Genomic DNA, 12343 nt, shown 5'->3' with positions numbered 1-12343 from the left:
TGGCGGCCCCGGGCGGATGTGGGGGCCGCGTCCGGACCCGGGGCGGGGGGTGCGGGGGTGGAGGGCCGCCCGGGGCTCCTCCTTGCCCGCAGCCTTTGGTCAGAGCGCCTCTCCGGGACCCGGGAAAGAATACGTGGCGTGGACGTGGACGCCCCCGCGGTTAGACCCTCGCCCCCTCGGGTCAGCCTCGGTTTCCTGTTCTGCAAAGGGGGAAAGCAGACACCCACCGCCCATCTTAAGCCTGTGGCTTGCGGCGACCCCCAGAACAGAACGGCCAGAATCTGCGCGGGATGGAGCAGGACTGTCATCCTTAGACCCGGGAAAGGGCCCCTGGGCTCCTCCGCCTTTCCCACGGCCCCTGACCATCGTGCGCCCCCATCTCCACGGGGAAGCCCCTCCGTTCCGCCCGGGGATTCGGAGGGGGGAAGAAGCGTGCGTGAGCGTTTCTGAGACTTGCTTTTCGCCTTGGGTTTAATGCTCCAGGGTTAGGACCGGCTTTTCCGGAACTCTTAGTTGCAAGGCTTGAGCAAGAAAAAATTCCTGGCTCCTGGAGCAGAAAGGCAAGGAGGGCTCGCCCGGTGCTTGCTGAGTGAGTGCTGGTCTTCCAGATCGCAAGCTCCTGAATGGGCTACTGCCTCAGTTTTCTCAGCTGTCAAATGGGAACGCCACTGGGGAATGGGGTGACAGGAGCCTGAGGCTCGGGGGGAGCCTCTTAGGCTTACCTACTACCTTCGTGAGTCAATTCTGCTGTGGTTGTGTGGATCTTCCCCCCGCTGAAGCCTGCTCAGTCCTTGGAGAAGAGTGCTGGCCATCTTGGTCACCCGTGTCATTTCACTTGAGCAGGGAGGCCGCTGACCTCACCCAGAGCCTCACTGCACTCCCGTACAAACCCTGAAGGCTGGGGAGGTGGGGTGGACAGACATCCCGAGGGGGACAGACAGGCCAGGTAAGGCCCAGGCCTGGAGGCGCCCTCTACGTTCATGGAAAGTTACTGCAAGACAGGAGGAAGGGCAGTTACTGAAAAAGGTCCCCGGGCTGAGCTGCCCTACCTCAATACCCTCAACAAGACCCTTTGGGAGGGGGGCAGAGGGTGACGCCACCACGTGTGGCACTGGCATCCCCTATTGGAGCACTGGCTCGAGTCCTTGCTGCTCGGCTTCTAATCCAGCTGCCTGCAGAGGCAGTGGAGGCTGGGGCCCCTGCCACCCGTGTGGGAGCCCAGAATGGAGTTCCTGGCTCCAGGCCCCGACCTGGCCCAGCCCTGCCGATCGCCAGCAACTGGGGAGTGACCCAGCAAGATGAAAGATCTGCGTCTTCCTCTCTCTGATGCGCTATCAAATAAAGAAATCTTAAAACAGACACACTCAAATTCCTAATGTCTCCAAGAGAACCTCTGGGACAAGAGTCATCCGTGCAGAAGGCAGATGACCGCTGCTCGGGCCTGGGCCTCCGAGGCCAGCGTTGCAGGAGACGGTGCCACCCCCACGCTGGGCCCCCTTCCAAGCGCGCGGTTGCTGGGAACCGGCTCCAGTTCCCACTGCCGCAGGGTTCCACCACCAGTGCGGTTCCTGGTGGTTATCACAGCTCAAAAGGTCAGCCAGCTCTTGAGAAATAAATATTCGCCTCGCCCTCGGTTCCTGCCGAGACCTTTGGCCCCAGCTGCAGAGTGGATGCCTGGGAAAGACAGCCCCTGCCAGCCTTGGGCAGTCTGGCTGTTGCTGGAGGCCGGCCAAGGCTGCCGTCAGGGGTTGTCCTCCTGCTGGGAGGCGGCACTCCGGGGACGTGGCTGACCCCGGCGGCCGGCTGCCCCACCCCCAGGCCAGGGGCCTTGCAGGCACCCCAGGTGCCTGCGATGTGCTGTCAGGGGTACTCACACAGGGGCATCTGAACTAGGGACCGCCCAGGACCCTGCCTCGTGCAGGAACGGAGTCACACCCGCCCTCCCGGGCCCTCCCCTCCGGCGGGCGGCTGGGACTGAGCAACTGGGCGATTCTTGGAAGGGACTCCTGTCTGGGAACCAGGGAGACTCGGTGCCCCGGGGCAGTGGGCGGAGCCTCAGTGACTCCAGATCCCTCGGGGCTGAGGGGCGTGCTCCGAGAGCCCCCCTGCCCTGCCCTGCTGGGCCGCCTCGGCCCTTCCCAGAACTCACCCTGCCCTTTCCTGCTGCCTCTCGGTTTGGGTTCCAAGCGTTTGTGTCTGAATGTCCTTTCCCCGCGCGTTCAGATCATTGGTCTTCAAGGTCGCTTCCAAACTCCAGCCCTTCCAGGAAGTGCCCACCCGCGTCAGCCTGCATTCCCCGCCCGCACACCCCATCGCTGCTGGGGGGGGGGGGGGGAAGGAGTAGGGGGGAGGGTGGTCTCCAGAGTCCAGCTTAAATGCAGGGGTGTGAGGGCGGGGGCACGTGGCGGGAGGGGCCCGCCTCAGCCCTTGGGTGCCACGGAATCTCCACTGCGGGGCCAGGTGGACATGGCGCACAGGGACTCCTTCTCTGCCGCCTTCGGCTGCACTCCCCGCGTGCCACAGGGCCTTGCGGTTAGCCGTCAGCAGGAGAAAAGGGCCGGGGCCGGCAGTGGAGCCAACACGTGGTGTCCACAGCACCGCTCGCCGTCCCCGGAGATGGGGGGGGGGGGGCGGCCGTGAGCCAGGAAGAAAGGCGTCCAGGCCGGCGCGCTGGCGCACGCTCTTCCCACAGGCAGCCCCAGTCTGGATGCCGCCGAGCCCCGTGCGGGTGCCTGGTGACCGCCTCCTCCCCACGACGCGGCGACTGCGACCCCGGAGGGGACCCGGGCAGCTGCCAGCTGCGCCCGCCGCAGCCGCCGCCTTCTGGGGTTTTCCGGCTCGGCGCGCCTCACACGACCTCGCCCGCGCCTGCCCGGCCGCTCCCCCGCCCGCAGCGCGCGCGCGCACGAGGCAAGGCTTTCTGATGAGTCAGCGCGAGCGCGGGAGCCCCCGCCGCGTGACGCACCGTGAGTCACGGGCGCCCGGGCCGGCGCAGCCCCCACGGCCGCCGCGGGCGCCCCCTCGGCGCATCCCTGCGCGCCCTGGCCCGGCTCCCGGTGACATCAGACGCTGGCCGCCCGGCCACCCTCTGAGTCAACAGTTCCCGAAGCGGAGCCCGCTGCCAGGGCCCGGGAGAAAGCGCTGCCTCCGGGCCAGGCGCGGCGGGCAGCGGAGGGGGCGGGGGCGGGGGCGAGTGCGGCCGGGACAAGAAGTCACGAGGGAAGGGGGCGCGGAGAGGGCGGAAGCCGCCCGCCCAGCAGCCCGCGGCGGGGAGGAAGCCAGCGGCGCGGAGCCGCGCTGGGTGGGTGGCTGGGCCCGCCCCGAGTGGCCTGCGGTGGGGTCCCGCGGGAGGGCTGCGGGGGCGGGGGAGGGCCTTGCTGGGAAAAGCCCCCGGGCCACGCCACCCTCGGCCCCAGGGCATGGGGGGTGCGGTTGTGCCTTATCCTTGGGCCCAGGTGTCTTTGATGGGAGCAGGCCAGGCCCTCTGGGGAACAGCTGCCCACGTGGAGTTGGAGCTGAAGCGGCATAGTGCAGGCCTCACCTGACTCCTGGTGGACAGGCCGCGTCCTCAAGACGGGGTGGGGGTGGAGGGCAGGCCTCCCTCCGTCTCCCGGGTCAAGGAATTCGAGAGCCTCAGGAAACGGGGGGGGGGGGGGGGGGGGCTCCGCGCAGGTGGAGGTGGGGGAGTGGAAGGAAGTATAGAAGGGGCAGCCAAGACCTGAGACTCTGCCAGGGGGATGCTGGAGAACCGAGACTCCCTGGTGAGCTTCCTGCTCCCGGAGAATATAGGCTGGAGCCCCGTGAGTGAGGGGAGAACGTGCAATTGGCATGGTAAGGGAGGCCGGGAGCCGCTGTGAGAGGCAGCCCCTGTGCCTTCTAGGAGGCTCAGCCGAAGCCCCTTAAGAAAGCATCGCCTGTTGTACACTAAGTGGCTTCTAGAACCTTCTTTAACCCCAGCGGGTTTTCCCTGACCGGGTCATACAGGAAGGCGGCTTGGTTTCCTTCCCTCCTGCGGAATCACACCTCACCCACCCACGCCACCACCCAGCCGCTCCCAAGCGCGGTTTGGGGGCCTCCAGGTGGGCTCCGTCTTGCTGTTCTGCGCAGAGGCACAGTGCAGCACCTGGGGAGCAGAGGCGTCTCTCTCCTCTGGCAGCTGGGTGAAGCAAACCGGCCCTGATGTGCAGGGACCCTGGGGGCGTCCTCTTGCCCTGCTCCCCCCTCTTTGGAATTCATGCAGAGAGAGTGCCCAGTATACTTCTCATCGGGCATCCTTCTCCAAGGACCCGTGCCAATCCAGCGCAGCTCAAAATAGCATTGAACCAGACTTCTGGGAAGCCCGGAGCTCCGGCATCTCCAGAGAAGAGTTAAAAATGACAGCTGTTGGGGAACCAAGGCGCCTCATTTCTGAGATGGGATGCAATGCAGGGCCCTGTGACAGGGAGAGGAGTGGAAAGCGTTGCGGGAAAAGGCCTTGGGCCTGCTGTGGTGGCTTTTCGGGGAAGTTCGTGGGCTGGACCACGGGAGGTTATCCTGGGCACCAGGGCCAGGTGCAGGAGAGGGCTGTGGCAGGATACTTAAGCCACAAACACCTCAGCCTGCAACTTCCACGTTTTCCTTCAGGCCGAACACCTGAGCACCTTCCCCCCTCTCATACCCTGAGTGATGCTTCAGGCTTGGCCCAGCTCAGGGGCCAGCGCCATAGAGGTGCCCCCTGCCATCTCCCTCCCCCCCTCCAAGTTCCCTTGGCCTTCAGCCCCTCCCTGTGGGCCTTCCCAGGCCTCAGCCACAAAGGCTGTGTGTATTTGGCCTTCTTCTCCGCCTGCCCCTCCCTCTGGCTGGACCGCCTGGGAAAATGAGTTGGCTGTGAGCGCTGCCTTCCTCTGCCTTCCCGGTGAAACCTTGGAGGCTTCCTTTGTGTCTGATAGGGCTTCCTGTTTGCTGAGACTGCTCCCACCGGAGACACATCTTGGGTTTTAAGCCAGCCTGCCTTTATGCCTAGGAGCAGCCCTTGGGCCGGGGCTCCGGCTGGACCCCCAGCAGCCATCAGCCGGAAGCCTTGGCTCATCCCCTAGCAGCTGAACCAGGGCAGTGGGATATAAGCGCCCCTTGTTCACAGCCAACTAGCGCGCTCAGGCACACAGGTGACGTTCCCCTGTGTGAATCTGCACCCGCAGAAAAAGCAAAGCAGGGCTGCTTCGCTCCACTCATCCCCGAAAAACATCGCTAAATGCAAGACTCCTCGTACACACTGGAAAGACTCACTTTCCTTGCAGCTTTTTAGGAACAGATGTATGGAAAGTGAAGGAGATGAGGAGATGATTTGAGAGGGCTGGGTGCGGTGACAAATTCTGTTTTCCTGCAGATGCCTTGAAAGTTAGGATGAGACTGAGTTGAACTAGGAACATCTGCCTGAAAAGGCTTGGCACAGGATCAAAACAGCTGGCAGCCTTCCTAGCGGGTATCGCCACACTGAGAAGTTGCCTCTCTCTCCTCCTCTAAGCCGCCTTGTCCGCCTCCCACAGCAGAGAGCGGGGACTGTGATAGTCCTGGCTCCATATATGAGCTTGGCCACCTAGAGCTGCCCCCTGACTTTTGTTCAGTCTCCAAATGGCTGCCACAGCCCAGCCTGGGCCAGACTGAAGCCAGGAGCCTGGAATTCCATCCTGGTCTCCCATGAGGCTGGCGAGGACCCAAGCACTTGAGCCATCGTCTGCTGCCCTGCTAGTGCGTTAGCAGGAAGCTGGATTGCAAGCACAAGGTAGGATTGAGCCAGCGCTCTGATTCAGGGGGTGGGCGGCTCAGGCAGCAGCTTAAATCCACTGTGCCCCAGCACCCAGCTCTGTTTCTCGCCTGTAAAGTAGAGATTGTTCCACCCGCATGAAGTTTAAAACCGTTTCTTCTCTCTCCTTACTCGCAGTAGAGCACTTCTGTGACCACATGAAGGAAGGGAAAACATAACCCCAAAAGCCAATTCGATGCAAGGTGCGTGTCCTACAGTTTCAGTTCTGACACTGTCTACCTGGAGTTCGAGTCAAGTCCCCAAGGTTCAGGGCTCAGGGTGACAAGACTGTCCCCACTTCAGATGTCAGTCCAAATCCAGGCCTCCAGGATGTCTGACGAATCAGCTATAAATCGGAGGTTTTCAGGACCCCTTCCTGGTTAATTACAGAGGGTTTCTCAATGGATGCAATTGAGCAAGATGGCAGAGATGCACAGGGCAAGGTAGGGGGAGGGGTGCAGAGCCAGCATGCCCTCTCGGGTGTGCCAGCCTCCGGGCATCTGGCAACCCAGAAACTCTGCCGACCCCATTGGGGAGTCCTTCCGGAGGCTTCATCATATAGGCATGGTGGGTTGCTAAATCCGTTTCCACCCCTTCTCTTCGGAGTCTCAGAGACTGGGACGTGGCTGCTCTCATGCTTCTGCTCACGGCTTGCTCTTTCTGGTGACCAGTCCTCACAAGGTCACCTCCTTGGAACAAAGGACATTCCTATCACCAGGAAATTCCAAGGGATTAGGAGCTCCACTTCGGGAGTTGGGGGTCAAGGGCCAAGTGTTAGAACAAAAGAGGCACCAGCGCCCCTGTCATTCAGGAAAGCAGAAGGGTTTTAGGGGCTCTGTGCCAGGAACAAGGGCAGAGACCACATGCGTGTTGCTTGTTGCATCACACTATGGCAACCCTGTCGGGCTCCTGTGCGGACTGGAGGAAGAGGCACCCGGTTAATAAAGAGTAGCTTTAAATGTTTTCGGTGCTGCAGCTGTTAAGGGCGACAGCTTCCTTGACTGTTCAGGGCCAGTTCCGTCCAGGATGGGAGAGCCACCTGTCTGGGTGAAGTAAGGGATTCAGTAGTGGCACAGCCCTACCAGCCAGCCAGCAGGGGCCCCGAGAGGAGCGTGATAGCGGAACCGTGGGAGGCCGCAGCGAAGAGGACCTTTGCCCAGACCGAAGCGGGCAGGGGGAGCCCCTGGACGAGGCGCAATAAGTACTGATCATCCTGTGTTGAGTCCCAGGAGTCTGAAGCTAAGTGCTAAGCCTGCGTCTTCCGTGGCCTCTCGCCCATGAGCTGTGACCTTGAGGAAGCACGGGACCAGACCCCGTTGCAACAGACCAGGACTCAGGGCTGGACTCTTGCTCCTGTGACCAGGAACATGAAATGCCCCCAGGAAGGACATCTCAACACATGCAGGATTGGGCTCTCTTTGGAGAGGGAGGGGGAACAAGAACCGGCCTTTGAACCTGAGCCCTGGGAGACTGAGCAGGTGCTTGGGGTGCGTGAGCTGCCCCAGGGTCTGCGCTAACAAAACACAGGCCTTTCCTGAAGCCACAGAAAGCAACTCACTCTCAGAAATCCTGCTGTCAAAACCCGGCTCTGGATGGAACCCTTCCTGGCCTCTTCCCAGCTGCTGCAGGTGGCTTCAGTCCTCAGTGGCGGACCCTCCCATTAGCCCAGTGTGGCTCCCGTGTGGCTGTGTGTCCACCTGCCATTTGCCTCTCCTGAGAAGGACACAGGTCATATTGGATAAGGGCCCAACCTAATGACCTGAGTGTATCTGCAAAGACCCTGTTTCCAAGTGCGGTCACCCTCACGGGTGCTCCAAGTCAAGGCATCTTTTGTGGAAACGATTCAACCCGTAATGTACGCAAACTGTGGCGCCTGCTACACCTTGGAAAGGGTGGAGGCTGAGTGCAGCGTGCACACAGGCACTCTCTGTGCTGGCAAGGGGTCACTGGGACAGCATGCTGGGAGCAGGTCCACCTGGGGCCTCCAGCGTGTTCATATCCTTCCATCCAGTGCCCGCTCCACCTATGGGGAGTCACTGAGGGGCCAGTGTTGTGGCGCTGCGGGTTAAGTCGCCACCTGCAACCCCAGCCTCCCTTATAAGCACTGGTTGGGGTTCTGGCTGTCCCACCCCCTGATAATGCACTTGGGAAAGCAGCAGAAGATGACCCAAGTGCTTGGGCCCCTGCCACCCACATGGGAGACCTGGATGGCCCCAGCCATGGCCATTGCAACCATTTAAGGAATGAACCAGTGGATGGAAGACCTCTCTCTGTCTCTTTGCCTTTCAAATAAATAATAAAATCTTAAAATATATATATAAATCAGAACATTGAATTAAACAGGACGAAGGATGCAATTTTAAAAAAGGGAATCATCAAAAATGCTGATAAATTTTATGTACAGAGATAGTCCTTTGAGTATTGTTGATACAGTTAACTATTGGGACCCAGTTCAACACCCAACAGCTAGGGAATGGTTATTAAAATGAGAAATGTCCACATGATGGAGATATTAAGTAGCATTTTGAAATATTTCCAGGGAAAAAAAATCACATGGGGAAAAGTGAAAGGAAATGATATGTTCAGGATGTTGTCAACTTTATAAGAAACATGTAAGGGAGAAAACAGAATGTGAACAGCTTCCTCTCCCCTTGCGGAGGGATTACGGAGTGATTTTATTATTTTTATTACACTATTATATAAGTTCTCCGGGTTAGCTTTGTAAGCAAGGAGAAGAGAATGTTATTTTTAAAATAGATGTATAAATAATTCCCCAGAATATTCATCCTGGGAACATTCTGACCGGGAGGCCAGCAGAGCCGGGGAGTGGGCAGTGGATTCTGGGAGTAGACGTCAAGGCCGTGGCCCCCGGTGGGGTTTCTCAGTGTGAGGCTGGGAGGTCAGCTTGGACCACGATTACTCAGGATGCTTGTTCAAAAATGCAGGGTTCCAGACCTCGCCCCCAGCATCTCAGGGCACAGGAATTCCAAGTTCTAACAGGCTTTGCTCGTCTGTGTTTGGGACTCTGGGTCTTAGAGTCTGTGGCCAACCACCCATCAGTGACCCCCTGGGTGTCACCCTAGCTGTTTGTGCCCTTAAGCCCGCCCAGTACTCAGCACTGCACTACAGAGAAGTTAGTCTTTATAAAAAGTTTTCTGTTTTGCGCGACGCCGCAGCTCACTAGGCTAATCCTCCGCCTAGCGGCGCCGGCACACCGAGTTCTAGTCCCGGTTCGTGCGCCGGATTCTGTCCCGGTTGCCCCTCTTCCAGGCCAGCTCTCTGCTGTGGCCCGGGAGTGCAGTGGAGGATGGCCCAAGTGCTTGGGCCCTGCACCCCATGGGAGACCAGGAAAAGCACCTGGCTCCTGGCTCCTGCCATCGGATCAGCGCGGTGCGCTGGCCGCAGCGCGCCAGCCGCGGCGGCCATTGGAGGGTGAACCAACGGCAAAGGAAGACCTTTCTCTCTGTCTCTCTCTCTCACTGTCCACTCTGCCTGTCAAAAAATAAAAAAAAAATTAAAAAGTTTTCTGTTTTGTAAGTTAATAGACATTTTTTTCTTCATCTACTTGAAAGGCAAGCTACAGAGAGTGAGAGAGAGAGAGCTCGTCCATCCATTGGAACTCTCCCTAAATGCCTACAATAGCCAGAGCTGGGCCCAGCCAAAGCCGGGAGGCAGGAACTCCATCTATGTGGGTGGCAGGGGCCAAGCATCTGAGCCTCCCAGGATGCTTTAGGAGGAAGCTGGGTCAGAAGTGGAGCAGCTAGGACCTGAAACAGCGCTGCAGTATCAGATGCAAATATCACAAGCAGTGGCTTAACCCCCTGCCCCACAACACCTGCCCCCACAGGTTTTCTTTTTTATAATGTCAATTCTTGGTAGTACCTAGGATAAGTTGCAAAGTTATGCAAAACAACAGAAAATCCATCCTTGTGTTTTATTTTGGTATCCAAGATCCAAAGTGCCGGCAGCTGGTGCTTCTTACCGTGTAGGCGCCTAGCAATTACAAAGAGTCTGCACGGGCTAGTTCAGAATGAAGGAAGGGACCGGAAACCGGACAGCAGCCCACCCCTAGGCCTGCCCCCCTTGAAAAGGGAGGGTTCCCTATTCGCTCAGTTGAGAATCAGTCGTGTCACAACCTCGCCTTCTGCCTTACGGGCTGCCGTGAGAAGGCAGTCTCCAGGGACCGTAGGAGGTTCTCCACCGAGGTGCGCCTCGCTCCGGGCGGGGGGTTGGCAGCGAGGGCCCTGCCAGCTGGGAGACGCCGTGACTTGTCAAGGCCAAGGGCAGCTGTGCAATCAGCCACCTCATCCCAGGTGGAAGCCCCGCACAGAGGCAAGCGTCCAAGGTACCGGTTCATACTTGTTGCTTCTTCCCGACTTGGCGCACAGCCGCTGAGGAGGAACCATGAGCCATCCCGAGACCGAAAACGGACACGGAACACGATGGGGGGGGGGGGGGGGGGGCGTCAGAGAAGCCAAGGCCGCGGAGCCCTGTGCAACCCCCCCCCCGCGCCCCAGCCCGGCGCTGCGCCCTGAAATAGCGCCTTCCGCTTGTGCTTTGTCACGATCCCCGCCCAGATGCGGGAGCCGGGCCTTCTCCACGCCGGGGAGGCAGCCTGGGGTTCCAGCCCGTCTCCTGCAGGAAGCTCTGTGTCTTCCACACGACATGTAATTAACTCTCGGCAGAAGGTGCCAGGGGCTCACGCCGGGAGCCGGGAGGGGGGAGGAGGCCTCTGACAGGCTGAGGCTGCTCGCAGGAGCTTTGCTAATTCCGGTTTTAAAGGACCAGGAACTGCTGCGGTTGTCGCTGGCGTCGGGCTCTCCTCGTACGCAGCGCAGCGTGAGACGGGCTTCGCCGCTGTCCCGGGTGGGCGTGCGCCAGGCCCGGTGCCCTCTCCTCGCCGTGCCAGCGGGGCTCGCAGGGTCATGCTCCGGGCACAGCCCAGGCCTCGGCCCCCGCGGCCGCGCCCTGTGAGGAAGCGGGGCACAGCTGCAGAAGAAAGGTGGGGAGCTCTGGCGGGCGGGCGGCGGGCAGGGCCTGGAAGGCCGCCAGAGCAAACAAGGCCAGCCTTCTCCCAGGCACAAAGGGCCCTCTGTGAGGGACACGCCCGGCCCCATGTGGAATCCAGGAGGCTCACGTTTGCTAACACAAAGGAGGCCCATTCCCAGGCCAGCCCCCGTGGGGCCTGTGGGCTGCACCCTGCCAGGCCCGGGCCTGGACTCCCAGTGACCCATCTGGGCAGCCTCGCTCCTCGTTGTGATCTGCTCTGTGCAGGAAGACCGAGAGACGCGCCCATAGGCCACCCGGCTTCCTGCACTACACACGTGCACACACACACACTCACATCACATGTATACGCTCACACACAGGAATGCATCCACGGACTCGCACATATGCACTCACACATCACACGTATGCTGTTACACACACTCACATATATGCACTCACACACTTGGAGTCCAAACGAGAGGAGATCCCCCACCTAACCACACTGGGACAGCCAAGTGGGGGATCCTTTTCCTCCACATCAGGCCATTGCCACAGAGAAATCAGGCAAGGCCTGAAAGAAATCAGGCTGGGGAGTACTGAGGACCACTGTGTTGGCCACAGGCAGAATTATTTCTCTGCAGAATTCTGAGGCACTGCCCACCACTGGATACCTCCTCAATGTGCCCCTGCTAAGTGGGAGAGGGGAGCGAGAGAGAGTGGGGGTTGGTTAGGCCCAACAGCAGGTGGCTCTCCCAGCCTGAGGTCCTCTGGGTGTTTGTGCCCATTGGTGGAAAGGGCGGAGGTCAGAGAGCTCCTGAAACCTCCCGGGGTCTCGTGGGCTTTGTGCTGTCACATGAAAGAGCTGCACTAGGACTTCTCCCAGCCGTTCAGTTCTCAGTGCAGGACCGACACCACCAGGCTGCACGGCCATCCAGCTCCGAGGGCCCCAGCACAGCAGCTGGGCTCTGCAGAGTCAGTGGTAGGCACGGCCCCTCCGGGACCACAGCTGAGATCCCACTGGCAGGACAAGAAGCGTGGGACCTTGGAGCCTTGGGCCTCTCTTTATGCTCCATGTCCTGCACAATGGACGGTGAGGAAGATATCCGTGTACTGCACACGCAGCCCTCACGCACCAGCCGTGTGCTGGTGGATAACACAGACACAGCCCCCTGCTTGCATAGGACCCTCCCTGCCAGGGGCATCTCTGCTCTTGCGGCGCTAACACAGTGTGACACTCTGGGTGGCTCGAACAACGTGGATCTGTTATCTCACAGTCAGGGAGGCCAAAGTCCCAGGCCAACGTATCAGCATCAGCAGGGCTGGTCCCTGCTGAGGGCTGGGAGGAGGAGGACCTGTCCCCGGCCCCTCTCGTGGCTTCTGGGGATTTGCTGCCATCCTGGCTGTCCCTCCGTGTGGGGCAGCATCACGCGGATCTCTGCCTTCCTCTTCATGTAGCTGCTCCCTGTGTGTGGCGGGAGGGGTCTGTCTTCTGCATCCAGATTTCCTTTTTATAAGGACATAGATTAGGGTCCACTCTACTGCCCTCATCCTAACTTGATCATCTGCAAAGAC

The 12343-nt window shown here is 60.0% G+C and overlaps 1 long non-coding RNA gene across 1 annotated transcript; it reads right to left on the bottom strand.

The window, feature by feature from the left end:
- Positions 1 to 456: 456 nt before the first annotated feature.
- LOC108176527 (uncharacterized) lies at positions 457 to 2593 on the bottom strand. Its single transcript, XR_011389287.1, has 2 exons — positions 2150 to 2593; positions 457 to 991 (listed from the first exon to the last, which is right to left on the bottom strand). It is a non-coding gene; the product is annotated as an uncharacterized lncRNA (long non-coding RNA).
- Between the last annotated feature and the right edge of the window lie 9750 nt (positions 2594 to 12343).

Source organism: Oryctolagus cuniculus, chromosome 6 (genome assembly GCF_964237555.1).
Source record: "Oryctolagus cuniculus chromosome 6, mOryCun1.1, whole genome shotgun sequence".
NCBI lineage: Eukaryota > Metazoa > Chordata > Mammalia > Lagomorpha > Leporidae > Oryctolagus > Oryctolagus cuniculus.
Note: the sequence above shows the minus strand (reverse complement) of the source record. Positions and strands in the feature narration are given on the sequence as shown.